General features: G+C 41.2%; 1 pseudogene; it reads left to right on the top strand.

Annotated features, from left to right (window-relative positions):
• The first annotated feature begins 663 nt into the window (after window positions 1-663).
• On the top strand, window positions 664-1,946 carry LOC129391543 (histone H2A.N-like; annotated as a pseudogene).
• Window positions 1,947-24,050: the final 22,104 nt, after the last annotated feature.

Below are 24,050 nucleotides of genomic sequence, written 5' to 3'. Positions count from 1 at the left end.
ATGTGGGATCTTCCCGGACCAGGGCACGAACCTGTGTCCCCTGCATCGGCAGGCGGACTCTCAACCACTGCGCCACCAGGGAAGCCTGACGCCTTCTTCTTAACCGATAAAAAGGAGCTCCCTTCCCCTTCATTTCCCTTCACTCTTTCTACTTTAGTCCTTTTTTTTTTTTTTTTTGGCTGCACTGTGTGCAGCACGTGGGATCTCAGCTCCCCGACAAGGGATTGAAGCACACCCCCCTGCAATGGAAGCAGACAGTCTTAACCACTAGGCCTCCAGGAAAGTCCCTATTCCAATGTCTTTTTCTTCACTTATCATGACCCGACATATATATTTTAGTGGGGTTTTTTTCTTCTTCTTTGAATTGTCTACTAGAATGTAAACACCACGAAAGAAGGAAATCTGCTTTGTTGACTGCTAAATCCCCGGGGCCTAGGAAGCGCCTGGCAAGTAACATCACTCAGTCAATGACTGTCAAATGAATGAACAGAAAGGCCCAGCAGACCAACGGGACCAAGAACCCTTCTGCCACAAATGCCCAAAGAGGCAGGAGGGAAATTGTCCACCCCAGGATACCCCCCACCCCACCAGTTCCCTCGAAGCACCCAACTTCCCCTCCTCTCACCCCCACGCCCTACCCACCAGCACTAAGAAGAGGTACGTAGTTGCTATTTGCAGGAGCAAAGGAGGCAACAAGGCAAGGGCGAGGCACAGGGAAAGCCAGGGGCAAGGAGAGAAGCCCTCCTTCTCCACACCAGGTAACCCCCTCGGGTAAAGATACAAGAATGGCCCGTGATCCTGTGGCCCAGGGACAAGCACGGCCCACATCTGGTGCATAAACGTCCTTCCAGACGTTCGTATGTGCAGAGATACACAGCATATTAATCACTTTTCAACTTTCAGGGTAGACTTGACTCCAGACAAAGATCTCTAGGGGTTAATCCCAAAGGACTGTAAAATCCAAAGATCAGATCAACAGAAGAGACAGGCAGAGGGCAGGTGGAGAGGCTTACACTTGAACAATAGTTTCCCTAAGCTTTCCGGACTCTGAGAGTTTCTCTGCTCCAAGGTCAACAAACATAATTGTTTTGGTTAAGTGTTGTGTTTAGGTAAGTGATGTCAAAAGGGTCAAACATGTTTTCATTCTCAACGTTTATCAGAAACATGAAGTGCCACAATGTAGCACTCAATTGTCACCGTCTTCCTGGAGACCTCTGACAACTTAATGAGTTCGTCCTTTTACACTAGGAGAGAGTTCAAACTGAAAGAATCTTTCCAATGAATCATATTAAAATTTACTCTAGACGGCCAGTGCTCTGAGCTAGAAGAGTAAAGACAAGTCTTCCACATGCACTTCATTTGTTTACATGGCCTACGATTCCCTAAGAAGAAGCCCACAATTTATACCCTAGCCAAAGAGAAGGATGAGCGGGCCAGCTCTGCCTCTGGGAAGAAGAGGAGGAAGAAGAAGGAGGCATACTTTAGTTGAATGGGGAAAATCCTAAAGCAAACCCACCTGGACTTCAGTGGGTGCTTCTGGATCTTGGATGCACTGGGAGCTCTGGAGGATTTGCCAGTGCTCTGGAGGATTTGGTGGCTGGAACGGGTTAGCCTAGAGGCGGTTAGACTGGCCCTCTACATCCACAGAAGAGCCGTCACCAGCAGAGAGATCCTTGAGGCAGTTAAGCAGAGATGCTCTCTGAAGAGCTTGGGAATAAATGAAGTGAATCTGAATGGCCCTGTTGTTGAAAAGATTACACTTGTCAAACAAAATTGGATCCGCTGGAGGACTGAGCTGGAAAATTGAAGTATCTGAGAAGTACCCGCTACAATGGTGGTCTTGGTGTGACACACCTGGTCTCTGGGTCTTGCATTTTTAGTCTCGGACTTAATTTGTGAAAAAAATAAAAATAAAGGAAAGGCACTTTCAAAAAATAAAGTTTACTCCAAATGTCTTTTAACTTTTGTACTTTAAATAAAAGATGAAGGTTTTTTCTGAATCAAAATGTATCTTCTTGCTTAATGCAATGATAAATTTCCACAGAAGCTGCCCAGATTATACTTCAATGAAACCAAAGATCCAGAGAGGTCACAAGGAAGAGATTGAAGTGACTTTCAATTTAAAGCGATTTAGAGGTTCAGGAAAAGCAACCCTTCTGGATGTCAAAGTTGTCCAGACTCTCAAATCTTGACTTTGTTGATTTAGAACACCATTGTGCTAAGCGGCATGGAGGCATCCCCCTACCAGCATGTTTTTTTCTAAACTTTTTCTCCCCCTTTCTCTTCATGCTCTGCACCTATTCCTACCACAGAGCAGATACAGAGAAGGTTTGTACTAAAAGTTATAAATGAACGGATGAATAAATATCTCTACATGTCCATCAGAAATGCCACTACCTCCTGGTAAATGTTTTAATATCAAGTTTGCATTTGTTATCTATTGATTCATAGTAAAAACCAATGTGTGTAATTATTTTGCCAGCAGCCTTCCCAGTAGACAGCAGCATATGGTGGGAAGATCATGGGTTTCTGAATATATATATAAATTTGAGGCTTTACTACCTCTTGTGCCCTTGGACAAGTTGTTTGACTTTCTTTTGCCCCAAATGTCTCATTTGTGAGATGGGAATACTAGCATGTATTTTGTGTTGGGAGAGTCAATTCTCCATAACTAAAGAAGAAACAATTCTTCCCCATTCTTGGCCAGTGAAGTTCTCACACTGCCATCTCTCTGGTTCTCTGCAGCCAGAAATGTTCTCTGCTTTTAAGGACTCGTGTGATCCCCTTGGCTCCACTGGGATAACCCAGGGCCATCTCCCCACCTCAAGGTCCTCAATCACATCTGCCACATACAGGAACGTACTCACGTGTCACAGGGGGTGGGGATTAGGATCTAGACTAATTAAGACTTTGGGGAAGGACATTATTCTTCTGACCACACTCTACTTCTAGAAGCCTCCTAAGATTTGCTAATTCTCAAAATCTTTCAACTTGACCATTTCCCAGAAAGGTTACAATTTTTCTAAAGGTGAAAGTCTCTGCCACAGTGAGGAGAATGAACAAGGCCGAGTGACAGGGTGTCTTTCAATTTCTTCCAATTTTTACACATTATCAGAAAAAAAAATGATCAAAGGATCCTCCTGGAATTTAAGGGAAGCTGCCGGGTGCCAGTAACCGTGGTGATGGAAATTCCAAGAAGAATGTGTATGTGAGAGCAGATGAAACCAAAGCCTTGGCCACACAGAGAACCTCCGGGAAGCAATGTGTTCTAGAAGAGTGGAGTTTGAAGCATCCAAATTGCCTTTTCTTGAAACAACAGGAACGTCTGAGATGACTCCTGTCCATGAGACTCTGTTAACAGTGTGAGATTCGGGGGCAACTAAAGTGATATGGCAATCATATCATGTGAGGTCCCTTATCTGAGAGATGGGAGCATTGGCGGGAGTAAGAAGAAAGATAGTGTGTGTGCACCGTGTAAAGGGGACCAAACTCACACCCCCAGCAAAGGTCATTCATTCAAATATATTTCTGAGCAGCTCTGTATGCAAACAAAACCAAAAAGCACCGTGCTAGGTGCTCCAGCCTTGAGGATGAATTAGTCAAGAAGCCTATCCTTAAGGAATTTGCACTCTACCATTGAAGGTGAGAAACAAATTATTCTGAGAGCACCGGGGGTGAATAGGAGTTCCATAGAGCAGTGCTTCTCAAACTTTAACATGCCTGCATGTCTCCAGTTAAAATGTACATTCAACAGCACAAAATGGGGAGTAAGGCGGGTGCGAGGGCTGAGCACAGAGAGAAGAGCCCCTGCGCAGAGAGGACGGATCCAAGCCTGACAGACCAGGGCCAATGCAATAGCCCATGCCCCGCACCTCAGCTTCTAAACATAACAGACACAGGTGAAGAGACCACAAAAGAAAACCAGAATATTCCTGGGGCGGAAAAACGTGACCAAAATCACTGCCAGCCATGAGCCTGCCACCGCTGCTGGTGCACCCGGTCTGCATGTGATGGGTGTGCACGGATGAAGGCTCGCTCTCCCCGCATCCCTCCCTCCCGCCCTCTCCCTCTCTCTCTCTCTCTCCTTCTCCTCCTTTCTCCCCTCCTCTCATTCTCCCCTCTCTCATTCTCCCCTCCTTTCTCCCCTCCTCTCATCTCATTCTAGCCGTGTACACACGGCTAAATTTAAAATAAATAACCAACAAGGACCTACTGTAGAGCACAGGGAACTCTGCTCAGTATTCTGTAACAACTTAATTGGGAAAAGAATTTGAAAAAGAATAGATACATGTATATGTACAACTGAATCGCTTTGTTGTACACCTGAAACTAACACAACATTGTTAATCAGCTATGCTCCAAAATAAAGTAAAAAGTTTTAAAAAAAAAGAACGTATGGGTTTTCAATGCATTAACAGTGTGACTTTGTCACAATAGAAATCACAGATATTTTCATATCTTAGGATATCGTGTAAGCTCATCATAACCTTGAAATTATGGTAGTTATTAGACTTGCTGCTAGATCTTGTTATATATAATGTATATAATACATAATTTACACATTATAATGTGTAAATAAAGAATCACATATGTTTTGCTATCACAAAATGTTTTGGAAGAATATATGGGTTTTCAAATTGAAAGGGCACACAAAGTATCAAGAAGGATAAATTTTTAAAATATTTTAAGAAGACTAACACCTAGAACATTGTGGTGATACTTCAGAAAACCAAAGGTAAAAAGAAAATCCTAAAACTTCCAAAGAAAATAAATAAGTAGACAAAAAATCCATGGCAATCGGATGGTATTGCATTTCTCACTGTCATACTGGGGGCAGGAAGACAATGAAACAGTACCTTGAAACTATTTTCAACTTGTAATTATTACCTAGTCCTTTAAGAATGAGGAGAAAATAAATGTTTTCTAATATTCAAGAATTTAAAGTTTGTAACCTGTGAACTCTCTCTGAAAGAAATGCCTAGACAACATGCTTAGAGGAAAACAAAAGCAAGAACAAAAAATTAAGCTAAATGATGATACAGGCTAATAGCAGTTTGGAATTATATCACAATATGAGACTGTGAGGAAAGGAAAGAAGGAAAAGAAGAAGGCACGAGAAGTTTCTCCTGTTTTTGAGAGAAGGAAGAAGATACTGGACAGGAAAAAATGTAGGTTTTAATATGTCTATTGATGGTTTTTAATGTTATTTTTTAAACAGTAGAAAGGAAGGTGTATATAACTTTAATAATCTCTCTTAAGCAATACACTAACAAAAGAAGCTAAAAAAACAGACTGGCAAATTTGTCTACATAAAAACGTAAAACTCGCGTGGGCCAAAGACACTATGAACGGTGTTAAAATAGCAAGGAACAGACAAGCTTCATACTGGAGAAAATATTTGCAAATCATATGTCTAACAAAGGATTTGCGTCCAGAATATATCAAGAACTCTCAGAAATTAAGAAACCAAAAAACCTAGGTTTTTGGTAAGAAAATTACAGAATAGTCACTTGACCAAAGAGGATATGCAGAAGGCAAATAGACACATGTACAGATACTCTACATCACTGGGCATTAGGAAAATGCACATTAAACACAACAAGACACCATGTCACATGCATTAGAGTGGATAAAATAAAAAATACAACACCAAATGCTGAGCATATGCAATGCAGTTGGAACTCTCATGCACTGATGATGGAAATGCAAATGGTAAAGCCACTTTGGAAAACAGATTGATGATTCCTTACACTGTTAGACATACACTTAACACATGACCCAGCAAGTTCACACCTAGATATTTCCCCTTAAGAAATGAACACTTAGTTTGCTCTACAACCTGTACATGATTGTTTACAGCAGCACTAGTCAGCCATAAACTGGACACAACACAAACGTCCATCAATAAGAGAATGGATGAGCAAATGGTGATATACAGGGGAATACCAGACCATAAAGAGCAGGAAAGATCTGTGCCCACACTCAGTGACATGGAAGAATCTGTCAACACCACATTGAGAAAAAGAAGCCAGACATGATAGGGCACATCTCTTGTATGCTGTCATTTATACAAAGTACAAAAGGAGCAACGCTCGAAGGGAATGCAGACCAGGAGAGTACACAAGTCAGATGCTGGTAATATTTTGTTTCTTAATCTGGGTGATTGGTTATAGGGGTATGTTCAGTTGTTGAAAATTTACCAAGTTGTGTACTTATGATCTATGCCCTTTCCTACAATAAATTACACTTGAACATTTTTTAAAGAAGAAAATACATAATGTAGGCCCCCAAATACCCAATAAACATGTAAAAGGATTAATCTACTACTATTTAGGGGAATATAAACTAAAGCACTGGTGACATACCAGTTTTATCCATCAGAGTGGCAAAATCATAAAGATAAAAATATAAATATTTTAGGAGGGCGTGAAAAATGGGTACTTCCATGTATGTATTGATGATTGCACCAATGGGCTCAGCCTTTTGCAGAGTAATCTGGAAGTTTATCTATTCATGTGTTTCAGTGTGCACACCATGTGACCAAGCATTTCCACTCATATAGACATCTGTTCTTCCTGCATAAAGAGGAATGCACAAGGCTGTCTACTGCATCATCATTTGTAAAACCAGAAAATTGGAAACAATGCAAGTTCCTATCCAAGGAAAATGAATTTTGGAACATCTCTAAAAATGAGCTGAATGGCGATACATGAGCCCAGGATGCCAGCTGGATACCTGTGGCTGTGTGACCACCAGTCTATTTCTTTCGCCACTGAAAGTAATTTAAAAGCTGCCTGATTGACTTGGCTGTCTTGGTTATTTAGTCATAAGGATAGAGTGGAGCAGGTCAAGGGACAAGAGACCTAGCACATGCTATGTAGTCAATAAACATTTCAATAGAGGCGTCATTGTTGGAGGTGTTACTGAAAGCCATCCACTTTCTCTGGTCTGTTTTTCCTGTAACAGTAGTGATCTCAGAGGAGCTTCCATGGCTATGCGTTTATGACTCATATAAACATACAGATGTTTAATGGAAATGTAAATAAAGAATCAAAAAGTTAAAAAATAAATAAATAAAAATAAAAATAATGAGCTGTATACCAACACAAGACGTAGTCTTAAGTACTTTTAAAAGGATATCATGGAACGGTATAAAATACATAATTTACTTTTAAAAGATATTTATATATGTGGGAAGAATGATGTATAGCAATTTTTTTTAAGTGTATAGAAAAGAGGAGCAGACAGGTACTCCAGACTACTACGGGGATTTTCCCTTGGGAAGGGAGTGAGACTGGGGGAGGGAAAAATTGAAAGGGATTCTTACGTTTCATGCTCTACGCCTCTGTATAGTTTCTGTACAAAATCTTTTACAGTGACAGTATATTCGTGTATTATCCGTGCCATTTAAAAAATGTCAAAGAATATGTCAAAGAGGTTTTTTTACACTGAAGAAAACACATAGAGCAGAAATAAAACTAGACTCTAACAACAGTTCAGATAAACTTAGTGGCAGATACTATGACTACTACGAATGGGTTCAATATCACGGTGAGTATAAGCAAGAATATTCCCACACAGAATGTGGGCTTTAGGAAAACATAAATCCTATAACTGGCTGCCTGAAACAGATACAACTAAAAGAATTATATTAACTGACAGACAAAACTTAGGCGAGATTCCAGGCAGGTGCTGAGACGGGCAGGTTGTGACAAATGCATGTTGTTTTCAAAGGTGATGAAAACAGTCAGGTAGTAGCTGAGCCCTGATTGCCGTAGTCTTGGTCTGCTTCTCACGATTATGCTGTCTGTGTGGCCTTCGTAGGCATTTAACTTGGAGGCCACTCAACCCCATGAGAACACTGTAAGAGCAGAGTTACAAAAGCATAATGGTAACGATCATAAAAACAATCATCACAGCCATTAAAAGTACTTGTTAACACCAGTATCGTGGTAAAAGCATTGAGAGATGAGCCAGTCATTCAATGAAAGTTGGAAACTACAGGTTAAAGAATGAAAGTCCAACAAAACTGAATTTTTATGTCCCAAACAACAGCTGAACATAACACATACAATAAAAATAACTGAAATTCAGAAAAAACAAGAGATAAATTGACATTAGATAGAAATCTAATTGTTCCACTATAAAAGTAGCCAAAGCTACCATTTATTGAGATTTTTCTAAGTGCCTGAAACTGTGCTGGGCACCTTACATACATTATCTCAATCCTCACAGCCCCATAAGGCAGCTGCTATAACTGTTCTCCTTGTTTTACCAATGAGGAGACTGGGATGCAAAGAGGTTAAGAATCTTTGCCATGAAGACTCAGCTAATCAGAGGTGAGCCGGTGATTCAGACTTGAGTCTGTCGAGCTCCAGGGCCCATGCTCTTAACCACTACATTATGTTGCCTCTCAATATGAAATAACCAGAAAGTGAGTAATCGATAAATAACAAATTAATAAAAGAAATTGCAGAGCTGATCAACAGCATCAATTGGACAGACAAGGGAGAGACGCAGAAGATAGAAGAAAAGAATACACTTTGTTTTTAAGAATATAAGGATCTCATAAAAATTCATATTATATGTGAAAGGAGATAAAACGAAGCCAGAACATCTAATATTCCACAATATTAAAAACAATAAAAGTAGAAATTAAAAGTGCAGGCAAAATTCCTATCACCTTCATTCATAATAGCCAAAAACTGAAAACAGCCCAAATGTTCACTAATTGGTGAGTAGACAAGCAAACTGTGGTACATCTACATAACAGATACTGCTCAGCAATGAAAATGAACATTCTGTTGATGCGTGCAACACATGCATGAATCTAAAAAATATTTTTCAGAGCAAAAGAAGCCAGACACAAATTACTAACACTGTACGATGGCATCTACAAGACATTTTCTAAGAGGCAAAACTACCGGAAAAGGGAACAGATCAGTGGCTGCCAGGAACCGGGGGTAGGATATGGAAGTTGGTTATAAAGGAGCATTGAAAACTTTTTACAGTGATAGAAATGTTCTATATCATGATTGTGCTGGTTGTCCCACACCTGTATACATTTGTCAAAGCTCATTAAATTCTCTGGTTAAAAGGGATAAATTTCATTGTATATAAATCACATCTCAATGAACCAGAGTTTTTTAATGCATGCAGAATTTAAAAGCTTGGCACCGTATAAAAATTTTAAGTGCTTCAGTACTTCCTACATCAAGAAGAAAATCCCTTATATAACAGAATATTTTGAAAGAATATTTCCATATTAAAAGTGTGGAGTTCTCCCAAAGCAGTGCTTAGAAGAGCACTTATTTTTCCTCTTAATAAGATTAATAAGGAAGAAAAAATAAATAAAAGCAAATCCCAATTCTTCCCCCAAATTGCTAATCCCTAATTAGCAAATGTATTAAAAATTTTAAAATGTGGGGTGAAAAAAACATTGGCAATGAATAGAAATGACTATTTTAAAGTAGGGATGATATTCTAAGCTACGCATTCATAAGTATGATTACTAATACTCTGTAGGTAGCTGCTAAATATGAAATAATAAATTAGATATCACAAAAGAAAGAATGTAAATAGGTCAACAGACTAATTACAGAAGTAGAAACAGTTATGAAAAGTTAATGTCCCCAAAAAACAAATGGCACTACTGGAGTCACTAGATTATTGTCTTAAATTTCAGAAAACAATTTACTACTTTCTTGCTACCAAAACTATTCCAAAATATAGAGAACAGCATATAACTCATTTTGTTTTTATAAAGTAAATGTGGTTTTGATCATAAAACCTAAAGGTACCATGAAGAAAATTAAATGATAGCTCAATCTTCTGAACTTAAACACAAAAATCCAAAATAAAATCTAGGACACCAGGTGTGAGTTTAGGGAACCAACTCTACCACGGGGATTGGCTCCAGTCGGGGGCTAGGGCACACCCCAGAGGGCACAGCCAACAACACATTATGGCAAAGACACCACAGGCCTCCCCCAAACCCAGAGGCTTGGTGTAGACACCAGGCACTGTGCCAGGCTGAGGATACAGGACCACATAGTCCCACACAGTCTCACTGCAGTGGCTTCTCTTGTTGCGGAGCACGGGCTCTAGGCATGCAGGCTTCAGTAGTTGTGGCACGCAGGCTCAGTAGTTGTGGCTCGCGGGCTCTAGAGCGCAGGCTCAGTAGTTGTGGCGCACTGGCTTAGTTGCTCTGCGGCATGTGGGATCTTCCCGGACCAGGGCTTGAACCCGTGTCCCCCGCATTGGCAGCCGGATTCTTAACCACTGTGCCACCAGGGAAGCACCAGGGACTCACCTGCTGCTGGACTCAAGTCCTTTCAGGGGCTTTCTCTGTCTTTCTATTGATAGCTCTATGTTTTTAAGGCAACGTCACTCTGTTTTATCTACAAATATATTGAATATCTGTCAAGAATACTATTTTGTTATTACCCTTTGTGAATTTTCTTGTCTATGTTGCCTGCTTGTTCTTTCAGATAAAATTATAAGTAAAATAGCAATTATGGTGATAAAACGGTTTTTTGAAAACACATTTTTCCTATATTGTCTTTTCACCAGTAACATGGCATATTTTAAATTTTATTTAATTTTTATTTAGTACCACTATGTAAACTCTTTGCCTTCCTGCCAGTTGCATTTATTTTTAACTTTATTGCATTGGTCAGAACTCCTAAATAATGATATGTAAATGGGCTTTCTTGTTCTCAGGGTTTTTGTGGCTCTTGTTGCTGTTTTGGGGGCCACACTGGATGGCATGTGGGATCTTAGTTCCCTAACCAGGGATCAAACCCATGCCCCCTGCAGTGGAAGTGCAGTTTTAACCACTGGACTGCCAGGGAAGTCCCAGTCTTGTTCTTGGTTTTAATGATAAATGCTTTACCATTAAAAGTAATAAGTATATTGTTTTAAACAATAAAAATGAGGAGATAGACATCTGCTAAGCCAAATATTGGCAATAAGGCATAAAGATGACTGCACGTCTTTTCAAAGTCATACCGAAGCTTTATCTAACAGCCGCTGCCCGCCCCCCAGGGGTTATTTCATTCTCTAGCAGAATGTACTTTTATTTACTATTTACCATGGATACAAGCCAAGCCCCTGTGAAGCTATATGTTAACTTGTACGCTTAGACTTTTGTCCAGTGAAGAAGCAAATGATTTTTGTCTAGTACTAAAGATAACCCAAAAGCTTATAGTTTTATTGCCCTGTACAGCACTAACTGTTTTGCCTGTAAGTTAGCCAACTAGCTTCAGCACGCCTTTCCCAACTGACAAATGCTCTGAGAATCAGCCCTGTCATGCTCCTAGTCTCCTGGGTTAGGTAAATCGTTGACATATACTCACTCTACATTTAGATGAAAGTCATGTTTTCAACTTTTGAAAAATTATACTGCTTATACGTTAAACAAATAATGACACAAATCACCAGCCAATTACAATTGTGGTAAGGGCTCTGAAGGAAATGGGGGTGACCTGTCATGGATCGAGGGGTTCTGGAGGAAATGGTGCTTAAACGGAGGCCTGGAGGCTGGCTGCACTTACAGGACACACGTGGGCAGGGAAGAGCCATCCACAAGTTGGTCCTTCCTAGGGTAATCTACTGACTACATCTAAAGATTCCCAAAGTCACAGAGGAAGGTAACCGAAAATTACTCTCTACAACTGCTGAAGCAGAGTTGTCTTGTATTTCTACACCAATGCGATTTTCAAAATAAAAATAATAAATAACAATGGTAATTATATCTGCTGTTGACTCAGTTTATTACAGTGCTCCAGGTCTCCTACTAAACACTTGAAATGTACTACCTTCAATCCTTACGACAGTCCTAAAAGGTAGTTACCGTTATTATCTCCACTTTACAGATGAGAAAACTGAGGCTCAGATAGGTTAAGTTACATGCCCAAGAGTACACACTAAGCCTGCCTGATATCAGAGCTGAACTCCTTTGCTGTCCTGCCTCTTCCAAAGATATTTGTTCAAGTTTGTGCTCCTTTATAATGGGGAAGGAGTATGTTTTCATTTTTTTTTAACATAGCCCTTTTTAACATCATGGCAAGAAAGGAACAGGGAGGTGAGACATGTGAAGGGCACTGTGGTTCAGTGTCTACTTTTGCTGGCCCTGCTCATTTTCTAAAGCTTCCTGCTACGGTGATTTGGAAGTAAAAAGCAGGGTTTGCTTAGAGTGACTTTTCAAAAAGAAGAGCGTCTTGTTGAAAACCTGTTTACTCCATGCGTCTGCTTTTAACTGTTCCCCAACAGAGCTCCCTCTTGCTTTTCTCTCGTCTGTAAGCCCTGAGCACTTGTCCAAAAGCTTTCAGGCCAACTGAGTAGCAAAAAGGCTTCTCCACCACTTACCTTGCGACTGGCTATAAGGTTCTCGTTAAGTGTTTATCTGACTATTCAGTCAAGGGCTGAGAGTCCATTGTGAGCAGAGTCCATTTGCCTTGATTGTGTGTAAGCTTTCCAGAGTTCACTGCTTGGTTTTTGTTCCTTTTCTTTTTCCATTGGTACTTCCTGCTTTTTTTTTTTTTTTTTTTTTTGCGGGACGCGGGCCTCTCACTGTTGTGGCCTCTCCCGTTGCGGAGCACAGGCTCCGGACGCGTGGGCTCAGCGGCCATGCCTCACGGGCCCAGCCGCTCCGCGGCATGTGGGATCTTCCCGGACCGGGGCACGAATCCGTGTCCCCTGCATCGGCAGGCGGACTCTCAACCACTGCGCCACCAGGGAAGCCCCTTTCCATTGGTACTTCCTGCTCTTAAGCTGAGAATTATATAAAAATGTAATTATCCCGTCCCCTTCCTTAATCTTATATTGAAGGAGAACACATGTGTCTTTTGTGTTTACCGAAATATTTCCCAAGTGACCCAAAGGTATATTGACTTCTCTCCTGGGTTCCTATGGCTTGGAGTCTAATACCAGCCATGGCCCTTCGTGACTTTTTAAAAATCTTGAACAGCCTACAGCAAAATCACAGAATTCCAAAATACATGAACTAAAGGCCCCTTAGAGATTGTCTAGTCCAACTTCTACATTTTACACAGTGAAAAAGAAAGGCTGGTAAAGTTCCTGTGCTAAGACCTCACCCGAGTATATTAATAGTTACTTTGCATTATATATTTTGCCTTCCCAATTATACACTCTTTGAAAACAAAAACCCTTGACAAACATTTTTCATATGGCATCTGTGACATATATCTATGAATGGAGTAGATATTTAGAAGGGATGGGGGCCTGGGGGTTTTATAAGACCTCCTGCTCAGGGAGCTCTGCCCTAAACTGAATGAGATTAGATACAATCCATAAGAGATGCACAAGGTTTTAAATGAGACCGTCAGGAACCTAGAGAAATTTCATCCCAGCTCAGTGGGTCCTTTGGGGGAGCTTTGGGCTTTGTTCTGTTTGCTTTTATTATGTATGTAGTACGTGGATACACACTTGTGAAAGATTCAGGCAACACAGTGTCTTTCTATATAAAATATCTGATCTACCACTTAACTGCATGTGACCTTGGACAAACCCCTTTTAACTCCCCTGTCTCAGTTTCCCCACCTGTAAACTTTAAAAATAAAAAACTCAGTTCATATGGTTATTGTGGTAATTAAGTGAAATTTTCTATTTATACTCTATATGTTAAGCTATCATCACAGTGCCTGGAGCATATTATGTGTTCAATAAATGATAAGTATTACTATATAATTGCTAGGAATGATTCCTAACGCTTGAATAATCATTTTCATTTTGATCTTAATAGAGAGTAGAAGTGAGTAGTGTTCTCCCCACTTCAAAGATGAGCAAATTGAGGTTCAGAGGGGATAACTGCTTGTTCCAAGGTCACATTTCTAGCTCAGAAATGGCAGATCTGGAATTCAGACCAACCCACTCTGAATCAAGACCCTTCTCTTGCCCCATGGTAATGCCCCAAGGTAATGCATACTACCTTGCATTAATGATGAAAAATAAATGAGATTCAATCAACAGTATTTTTAAAATATTGAGCACCTCATAGATGTCAGGCGCTGTTCTAAACATTGAGGCTAAAAACAGGAGCAAAACAGACAAAAATCTCTGTTCTCATTCTTGAGGGTGAAGATAGTCAATAAGAGACTAAATGGGTGAAATACATAGTATGTCAAATGAAGGGGAGCACTATGAAGAAAGTAGCTTGGGAAAGGGAGAAGAGGTGTGTCCAGGATTAGAGGACAGAGTACAGTTTTAGAGATGATGACCTGGGTTGGCCTCACTGAGAAAAGTGACCCTTGAGTGAAGATCTGGGGAGGTGAGAGAAGAAGGCAGATGGACATCTGGGGAGAGCAATCCAGAAAAAGGAAATGGGAAGTGGAAAGGCCCTGAAGTGAGAGCATGCTGATTGGTCCAAAGAATAACAAGGAGGCCAGCGAGGTGGATGCAGAGTGAGCTAGGAGAGGGGATGATGGAATGAAGGCAGAGAAGTAATGCAGGAGAGCACTGGTGGCCAGACAGTGAAGAGTGGGCAGGACTTCCAAAGGATGAGAGCCACTGGAAGGTTTTGTGCAGAGGAATGTCATGGTTTGACTTCTATTTCAAAGGCTCGCTCTGGCTGCTGTACTAAGGTTAGACTATAGGGAGGAGAGGGTAGAAGCAGGGAAACGTGTCAGGGGACTATTGCAAGAGAAAGAGGATGGTGGCTTGGACCAGGATAACAGCAGTGCAAGGAGTGAGAAAGTGACCAAATTCTGGATAGATCCTATTTTATTATGAAAATTTTCAAACACTGTAAAAGCAGGGAGAGTGATACAGAAAACCCCCATAAATCCATCACTCAGATTCAGTAATTTTCAAGATTTTGCCACATTTGCTTAATCAGCTTTTTTTTTTTGGGCTCAAGTATTTTAAAGTAAATTGCATACATCGTTATCAGTTCACTGCTACATATTCTATGCAATACACATATCTTTAAAAATATGAGTATTTCAGGGGTGTGGCCAAGATGGCAGAGTAGAAAGACCCTGAGCTCACCTCTTCCCATGGGCACACCACAATTATAACTACTGACAGTGCAGCTATTGAAGAGAAAGCACAGAATACTAGCAGAAAAGATCTTCTAACTTAAGGATATAAAGAAGGAACCATAACAAAATGGCAGGAGGGACAGAGTCGTAGTATAGTCAAGACCCATATCCCGGGTGGGTGATTCACAAACAGGAGAATAATTGCGGAGGTTCCTCCCAAGGAGTGAGGGGTCCAGCCCCTACACTGGGCTCCCCAGCTGGGGCTCCTGCTCCAGGAAGACAAGTTCCCCAAACACTTTCCTTTGAAGGCCACTGGGGCTTACTTCTGGGAGAGCCAGAGGGCTGTGGGAAACAGAGACTCCACTCTTAAAGGGCACACACAAAATCTCACACGCTCCAAGACCCAGGGCAGAAGCAGTCATTTGAAAGGAGCCTGGGTCAGACCCACATGCTGATCCTGGAGAGTCTCTTGGAGAGGCAGGAGGTAACTGGAGCTCCCCATGGGGACACAGACACTGGTGGCAGCCATTCTGGGGAGCTGGTTCTACCACGTGGACACTGATGCTGACTTACCAGGTGAATTCTATCAAACACTGGGGGAAGCGTTAATCCCTATCCTTCTCAAACTATTCCCAAAAAATGCAGAGGAAGGAATGCTTCCTAACTCATTCTATGAGGCCAGCATCACCCAGATACCAAAACCAGACAACAATACCACATGAAAAAGAAAATTACACTCCAATATCACTGATAAACCCAGATGCAAAAATCCTCAACCAAACACTAGCAAACCGAATCCAACAATACATGAAAAGGTTCATACACCATGATCAAGTGGGATTTATCCCAGGGATTCAAGGATGCCTCTCAATATCTGCAAATCAATCAAGGTGGTAACACCCATATTAAGAAATTGAAAAATAAATATCATATGATCAACTTAATAGACACAGAAAAAGCTTTTTACAAAATCCAACATCCATTTATGATTAAAAAAAAAAACAACTCTCTGGAAAGTGGGCATAGAGGAACATACCTCAACATAATAAAGGCCATATATGAAAAGCCCACAGCTTACATCATCAACAGTGAAAAGCTGAAAGCAAGATCAGGAAAAAGACAAGGATGCCCACTCTCGCCACTTTATTCAGCAGCCCACTCTCACCACTTTTATTCAACATAGTATTGAAGTCTGAGCCACAGAAATCAGACAAGAAAAGGAAGTAAAAGGAATCCAAATTGGAAAAGAACTGTTACTGTTTGCAGATGACATGATAGTATATAGAGAAAATCCAAAATATGTCACCAAAAAAAAACTATTAGAACTCATCAATAAATTTGGTAAGGCTGCAAGATACAAAATTAATATACAGAAATCTGTTGTGTTTTTATACACTAACAATGAACTATCAGAAAGAGAGATAAAGAAAATAATCCTATTCACAGTCATATCAAAAAGAATGAAATATCTAGGAATAAATCTAACCAAGGAGTTAAACGATTTGTTCCTGGAAAACTACAAGACACTGATGAAAGAAATTGAAGATGACATGCACCCCAATGTTTACTGCAGCACTATTTACAACTGCCAGGACATGGAAGCAACCTAAATGTCCACCAACAGAGGAATGGATAAAGAAGATGTGGTACATATACAAAGAGGAATATTAGCCATAAAAAGGAACAAAACTGTGCTATTTGCAGAGACGTGGATGGACCTAGAGACTGTCATACAGAGTGAAGTAAGTCAGAAAGAGAAAAATATTGTATATAAATGCATATAAGTGGAATCTTAAAAAATGGTACAGATGAACTTATTCACAAAGCAGAAATAGAGACACAGACATGGAGAACAAACATATGGATAACAAGGGGGGAAGGGGGGAGTAGGATGGATTGGGAGATTGAGATTGACATATATACACTACTATGTATAAAATAGATAACGAATGAGAACATACTGTATAGCACAGAAAACTCTGCTCAGTGCTCTCTGGTGACCTAAATGGGAAAGATATCTAAAAAAGAGCGGATATATGTATGTATAACTGATTCACTTTGTATAACTGATTCACTTTGTACAGCAGAAAATAACACAACATCATAAAGCAGCTATACTCCAATAAAACAAAAAGAAATTGAAGATGACATAAACAGACGGCAAGATATACTGTCTTCGTGGACTGGAGGAATTAATATTGTTAAAATTACCATACTATCCAAGGCCATCTGCAGATTCAATGCAACCCCTATCAAAATACCAATGGCATTCTTCACAGAATTAGAACAAATAATTCTAAAAATCTGTGTGGAAAACTAAAAGACCCTAAATAGTCAAAACAATTTTGAGAAAGAACAAAGCTGGAGGTATCATGCTCCCTGATTTCAGGCTATATTACAAAGCTAAAGTAATCAAAACAGTACAGTACTGGCACAAAAAGAGACACATAGATCAATGAATAGACAGCCCAGAAATAAACTCATGTACTTATGGGCAATTAATCTATGACAAAGGAGGAAGAATATACAATGGGAAAAGACAGCTTATTCAATAAATGGTGTTGAGAAAACTGGACAGCTACACACAAAAGAACAAAACTGGACTACTCTCTCACACCATACACAAGAATAAATTCAAATGGATTAAAGACGTAAATGTAAGGCCTGAAACTATAAAACTCCTAGAAGAAAACAGGCAGTAAAGCTCTTTGACATCAGTCTCAGTAGTATTTTTTTGGATGTGTGTCCTCAGCCAAAGAAAACAAAAGCAAAAATAAACAAAGGGGACTACTTCAAGCTTAAAAGCTCTTGTACAGTGAAGGAAACTATCAACAAACAAAAAGGCCGCCTAATGAATGGGAGAAGATATTTGCAAACAATATATCCAGTAAGGGGTTCACATCCAAAATATATAAGAACTCATACAATTCAATATCAAAAAAACAAACAACCCAATTAAAAAATGGGCAGATAATCTGAATGGACATTTTTCCAAAGAAGACATACAAATGGCCAACAAGCACATGAAAAGATGCTCAACATCACTAATCATCAGGGAAATACAAACCAAAACCACAATGGGATATCACCTCACATTTGTCATCAAAAAGAATGGCTGTCATCAAAAAGACAACAAATAATAAGTGTTGGTGAGGATGTGGAGAAAAGGGATCCTTCATATACTATTGGTAGAAATGTAAACTGGTGCAGCCACTATGGAAAACAGTATGGAGATTCCTCAAGAAATTAAAAATAGAACTAATGTATGACCCAGCAATTCCACTTCTGGGTACTTACCCAAAGAAAACAAAAACACTAATTAGAAAAAAAAAATATGCACCCCCTAGATTCATTGCAGCATTATTTACCATAGCCATAACGTGGAAGCAACCCAAGTGCCAATCACTAGATTAATATATGAAGAAAATGTGGTATACACATATACAATGGAATATTTATCTATTTATTTATTTATTTTTGGCTGTGTTGGGTCTTCGTTGCCATGTATGGGCTTTCTCTAGTTGCGGCGAGCAGGGGCTGCTCTTCGTTGTGGTGCCCGGTCTTCTCATTGCGGTGGCTTGTCTTTGCTACGGAGCATGCGCTCAAGGCACATGGCCTTCAGTAACTGTGGCTCACAGGCTCTAGAGCACAGTCTCAGTAGTTGTTGTGCATGCGCTTAGTTGCTCCGTGGCATGTGGGATCCTCCCAGACCAGGGCTCAAACCTGTGTCCCCTGCATTGGCAGGTGGATTCTTAACCACTGTGCCACCACGGAAGTCCCTACACAATGGAATATTAGCCATGAAAAAGAATGAAATCTTGCCATTTGCAACTATATGGATGGACCTAGAGGGTATTATGCTAAGTGAAATAAGTCACACAGAAAGACAAATAATGTGTGATTGTGCTTATATGTGGAATCTAAAAAATAACTGGACAGCTACATGCAAAAGAACAAAAATGGACTAAAACAAATGAACAACCAAAACAAAACAGAAACAGAGTTATAGACACAGAGAACAAACAAGTAGTTTACAGAGGGAAGAGAGTGGATGGAAGAAAGAAATAGGTGAGCGAGATTAAGAGGTCCAAACTTTCAGTTACAAAATAAATGAGTCACAGGTATGAAACGTACAGAGCGGGGAATATAGGCAATAACTAGGTAATATCTTTGTACGGTGACATATTATAACTGCACTTATCATGGTGATCATTTTGAAATCTATAGAAATATCAGATCACTATGTTGCATGACAGTGCAACAGAACTAACATAGTGCTGTGGTTCAATTATACTTTGAAAACAAACAAACATACAACCAAACTCATAGAAAAAGATCAGATTTGTGGTTACCAAAGGCAGGGGTTGGGGGACGGGGAATTGGATGAAGGTGGTCAAAATGTACAAACGGCCAGTTATAAGATAAATAAGTACTAGGATGTAATGTATAATATGATAGATATAACTAACACTGCTACATGTTACATACAAAAGTTGTTAAGAGAGCAAATCCTGAGTTCTCAACACAAAAGGAAAATATTTTTTTTACTTCATTCATTTTGTATTTATATGGGATGATGGATATTCACTAAATGTATTGTGGTCATCATTTCATGATGTATATAAGTTCAATCATTACTCTATACACCTTAAACTTATACAGTGCTGTATGTCAAATATATCTCAATAAAAGTGGAATAAAAATGAATATTTTAAAAATAAATATAATTATCATACCTAATAAAATTATCAATAACTCAATAACTCTCAGACCAAAATCCAATTTCCCTGGTTGTCTTAAAAATTCGCTTTACATGGGACTTCCCTGGTGGCACAGTGGTTAAGAATCCACCTGCCAATTCAGGGGACCTGGTTCAAGTCCAGGTCCAGGAAAATCCCACATGTCTCAGAGCAACTAAGCCCATGCTCCATAACTACTGAGCCTGCGCTCTAGAGCCCACGAGCCACAACTACTAAGCCCACATGCTGCAACTACTGAAGCCCGCACGCCTAGAGCCCGTGCTCCACAACAAGAGAAGCCACCGCAATGAGAAGCCCGAGCACCGCAACGAAGAGTAGCCCCCCCCTTGGGCTTCCCTGGTGGCGCAGTGGTTGAGGGTCCACCAGCCGATGCAGGGGACGCAATTTCATGCCCTGGTCCAGGAGGATCCCACATGCCGCAGAGCGGCTAGGCCCGTGAGCCATGGCCGCTGAGCCTGCACGTCCGGAGCCTGTGCTCAGCAACAGGAGAGGCCACAACAGTAAGAGGCCCGCGTACCGAAAAGAAACACATGCCGCAGAGCGGCTAGGCCCGTGAGCCATGGCCGCTGAGCCTGCACGTCCGGAGCCTGTGCTCAGCAACAGGAGAGGCCACAACAGTGAGAGGCCCGCGTACCGAAAAGAAAAAAAAAAAAGAGTAGCCCCTGCTTGCCGCAACTAGAGAAAGCCCGCACACAGCAACGAAGACCCTACGCAGCCAAAAATAAATAAATTAAATAAATAAATAAAAATTCTCTTTACAGCTCATTTGTTTGAAGCAGGGTGCACACAAGTTCAATACATCTCTCTTAGTTGTCATGTCTCTTGAGTTTCTTTTAATCCAAAGGAGACACACACACACACACACACACACACACACACACACACTCATGCTCACCATTTCTCCCTTTGATTTTTCCCTCTGATTTGCAGAAACCACATAGTAGTCCTGTCAAGTGCCCCAAATCCCAAATAAGTGCATTTGTTCCCCTGCAGTGTCATGAAATTGTTCTTCTTTCAGCCATATTTTCTGTAATTGGAAGGTAGCCCTAGAAGGTAGATTCGTTAGATTCACTTTCAGCTTTTTTGTCAAGAATATTTCCAAGATGAACTGTATTTCCTAAAGCTTTATGTCTGGTGGTCCCACTTATAGTGACATTGAGAGTGACCATTCCCCATCCCCGTGGTTAGTAAGCCATTTAAAGCCATGCAGACTGATTTGAAAGCCCAGATTCTAGTCACTACACCTACAACACCACTTCCACATTTAGCTTATGAAGTGGCAGAAAGACTGGATTAAGTGTCTGTAAGCCTTGGGCTCTATACTTCACTTTTCTACATACAAATGCTTAGGGAACTCTCTGGACCAAGTTTCCTCATGTGCAAAACAGTTACAAAAACAACTCATCTCGGGACAATGAATGAACAGTCACTATAAACTGAGAAGAACTGATTCTGTAAGAGCCCACCTAAATTTAAGGCAGGCTTTAACTAGTCTATACTTTTCCATGCAAAATCAATTTTAAATCTCTTTTATTGATATTCACTACTAAATCTCTTTGAATGTAGATTTGGGGATCTTCATGGAAATTACTTTGCTTTTCTTGAGGTCAAAATGGAAGTAGGGATAAAGCTGTCACTAAAATTATTTTGCCTGTAAGGATAATACAGAGAATATTCCAAAATTTATAGGATTATCAGTGTTGTTTCAGGATCATGATCAATCAGTCCCACACCTACAGGAAACCCACCTTACAGCAATTTGGCACAAATGAAGAAGAAAAAATTTTCTCTGACGTAAAAGCAAACTCCAGATGTGCGCAGCAGGTTGAAAAATTGTGAGTAAGAAGTTCAAATGGAGAGAGACCTTCAAGATGGTGGAGTAGTAAGACATGGAGACCACATTCCTACCCACAGATACATCAGAAATACATCTACATGTGGAACAACTACAGAACACCTACTGAACGCTGGCAGAAGACCTCAGACTTCCCAAAAAGGCAAGAAACTCCCCATGTACCTGGGTAGGGCAAAAGAAAAAAGAAAAAACAGAGACAAAAGAATAGGGACGGGACCTGAACCGCAGGGAGGGAGCTGTGAAGGAGGAAAGGTTTCCACACACTAGAAGCCCCTTCACGGGCGGAGACTGCGGGTGGCAGAGGGGGGAAGCTTCGGAGCCACGGAGGAGAGCGCAGCAACAGGGGTGCGGAGGGCAAAGCGGAGAAATTCCTGCACAGAGGATCGGTGCCGACCAGCACTCACCAGCCCGAGAGGCTTGTCTGCTCACCCGCCGGAGCGGGCGGGGGCTGGGAGCTGAGCCTCGGGCTTCGGAGATCAGATCCCAGGGAGAGGACTGGGGTTGACGGCGTGAACACAGCCTGAAGGGGGCTAGTGCACCACGGCTAGCCGGAGTCCGGGAAAAGGTCTGGAGCTGCCTAAGAGGCAAGAGACCATTGTTTCAGGGTGCACGAGGAGAGGGGATTCCAAGCACTGCCTAAATGAGCTCCAGAGACGGGGGCGAGCCACGGCTATCAGTGCGGACCCCAGAGACGGGCATGAGATGCTAAGGCTGCTGCTGCCACCACCAAGAGGCCTGTGTGCAAGCACAGGTCACTATCCACACCTCCCCTCCCGGGAGCCTGTGCAGCCTGCCACCGCCAGGGTCCCATGATCCAGGGACAACTTCCCCGGGAGAACGCACGGCGCACCTCAGGCTGGTGCAACGTCATGCCGGCCTCTGCCACCACAGGCTTGCCCCGCACCCGTAACCCTCCCTCCCCGCGGCCTGAGTGAGCCAGAGCCCCTGAATCAGCCAGAGCCCCTGAATCAGTTGCTCCTTTAACCCCGTCCTGTCTGAGCGAAGAACAGACGCCCTCAGGCGACCTGCACGCAGAGGCGGGGCCAAAGCCAAAACTGAACCCCAGGAGCTGTGAGAACAAAGAAGAGAAAGAGAAATCTCTCCCAGCAGCCTCAGTAGCAGCAGATTAAATCTCCACAATCAACTTAAGGTACCGTGCAACTGTGGAATACCTGAAGAGACAACTAATCATCCCAAAATTGAGGGGGTGGACTTTGGGAGAAACAATATATATATTTTTTGCCTTTTTCCCTTTTTGTATCTGTATGATTCTGTGCGTAATTTTGTCTGTATAGCATTGCTTTTACCATTTGTCCTAGGGTTCTGTCTACCCATATTTTTTTCTTTTTCTTTTCTTTTAGTATAGTTTTTAGCACTTCTTATCAATGATGGATTTATTTTTTGGTTTAGCTGCTCTCTTCTTTCTTTCTTTGTTTCTTTTTTGTTACTTTTTAATTTTTTTATTTTTAATAATTATTTTTTATTTTAATAACTTTATTTTATTTTATTTATTTATTTTTTTTCTCCCTTTTATTCTGAGCCATGCGGACGACAGGATCTTGGTGCTCCGACCGGGTGTCAGGCCAGTGCCACTGAGGTGGGAGAGCCGAGTTCAGGACATTGGTCCACCAGAGACCTCCCAGCTCCACGTAATATCAAATGGCAAAAATCTCCCAGAGATGTCCATCTCAACGCCAAGACCCAGCTCCACTCAACAACCGGCAAGCTACAGTGCTGGACACCCTATGCCAAACAACTGGCAAGACAAGAACACAACCGCGCCCACTAGAAGAAAGGCTGCCTAAAATCATGATAAGGTCACAGACACCCCAAAACACACCACCAGACGTGGACCTGTCCACCAGAAAGACAAGATCCAGCCTCATCCGCCAGAACACAGGCACTAGTCCCCTCCACAAGGAAGCCTACACAACCCACTGAACCAACCTTACCCACTGGGGGCAGACACCAAAAACAATGGGAACTATGAACCTGCAGCCTGCAAGAAGGAGACCCCAAACACAGTAAGTTAAACAAAATGAGAAGACACAGAAATATGCAGCAGATGAAGGAGCAAGGTAAAAACCCACCAGACCAAACAAATGAAGAGGAAATAAACAGTCTACCTGAAAAAGAATTCAGAGTAATGATAGTAAAGATGATCCAAAATCTTGGAATTAGATGGAGAAAATACAAGAAATGTTTAACAAGGACCTAGAAGAACCTAAGAACAAACAGTGATGAACAACACAACAAATGAAGTTAAAAATTCTCTAGAAGTAATCAACAGCAGAATAACTGAGGGAGAAGAACGGGTAAGTGACCCGGAAGATAAAATAGTGGAAATAACTACCGCAGAGCAGAATAAAGAAAAACGAATGAAAAGAATTGAGGATAGTCTCAGAGACCTCTGGGACAACATTAAACACACCA

This window comes from Physeter macrocephalus, chromosome 1 (genome assembly GCF_002837175.3).
Source record: "Physeter macrocephalus isolate SW-GA chromosome 1, ASM283717v5, whole genome shotgun sequence".
Lineage (NCBI taxonomy): Eukaryota > Metazoa > Chordata > Mammalia > Artiodactyla > Physeteridae > Physeter > Physeter macrocephalus.
The sequence above is the reverse complement of the archived record's forward strand: the minus strand, read 5'-3'. Positions and strand labels throughout refer to the sequence as shown.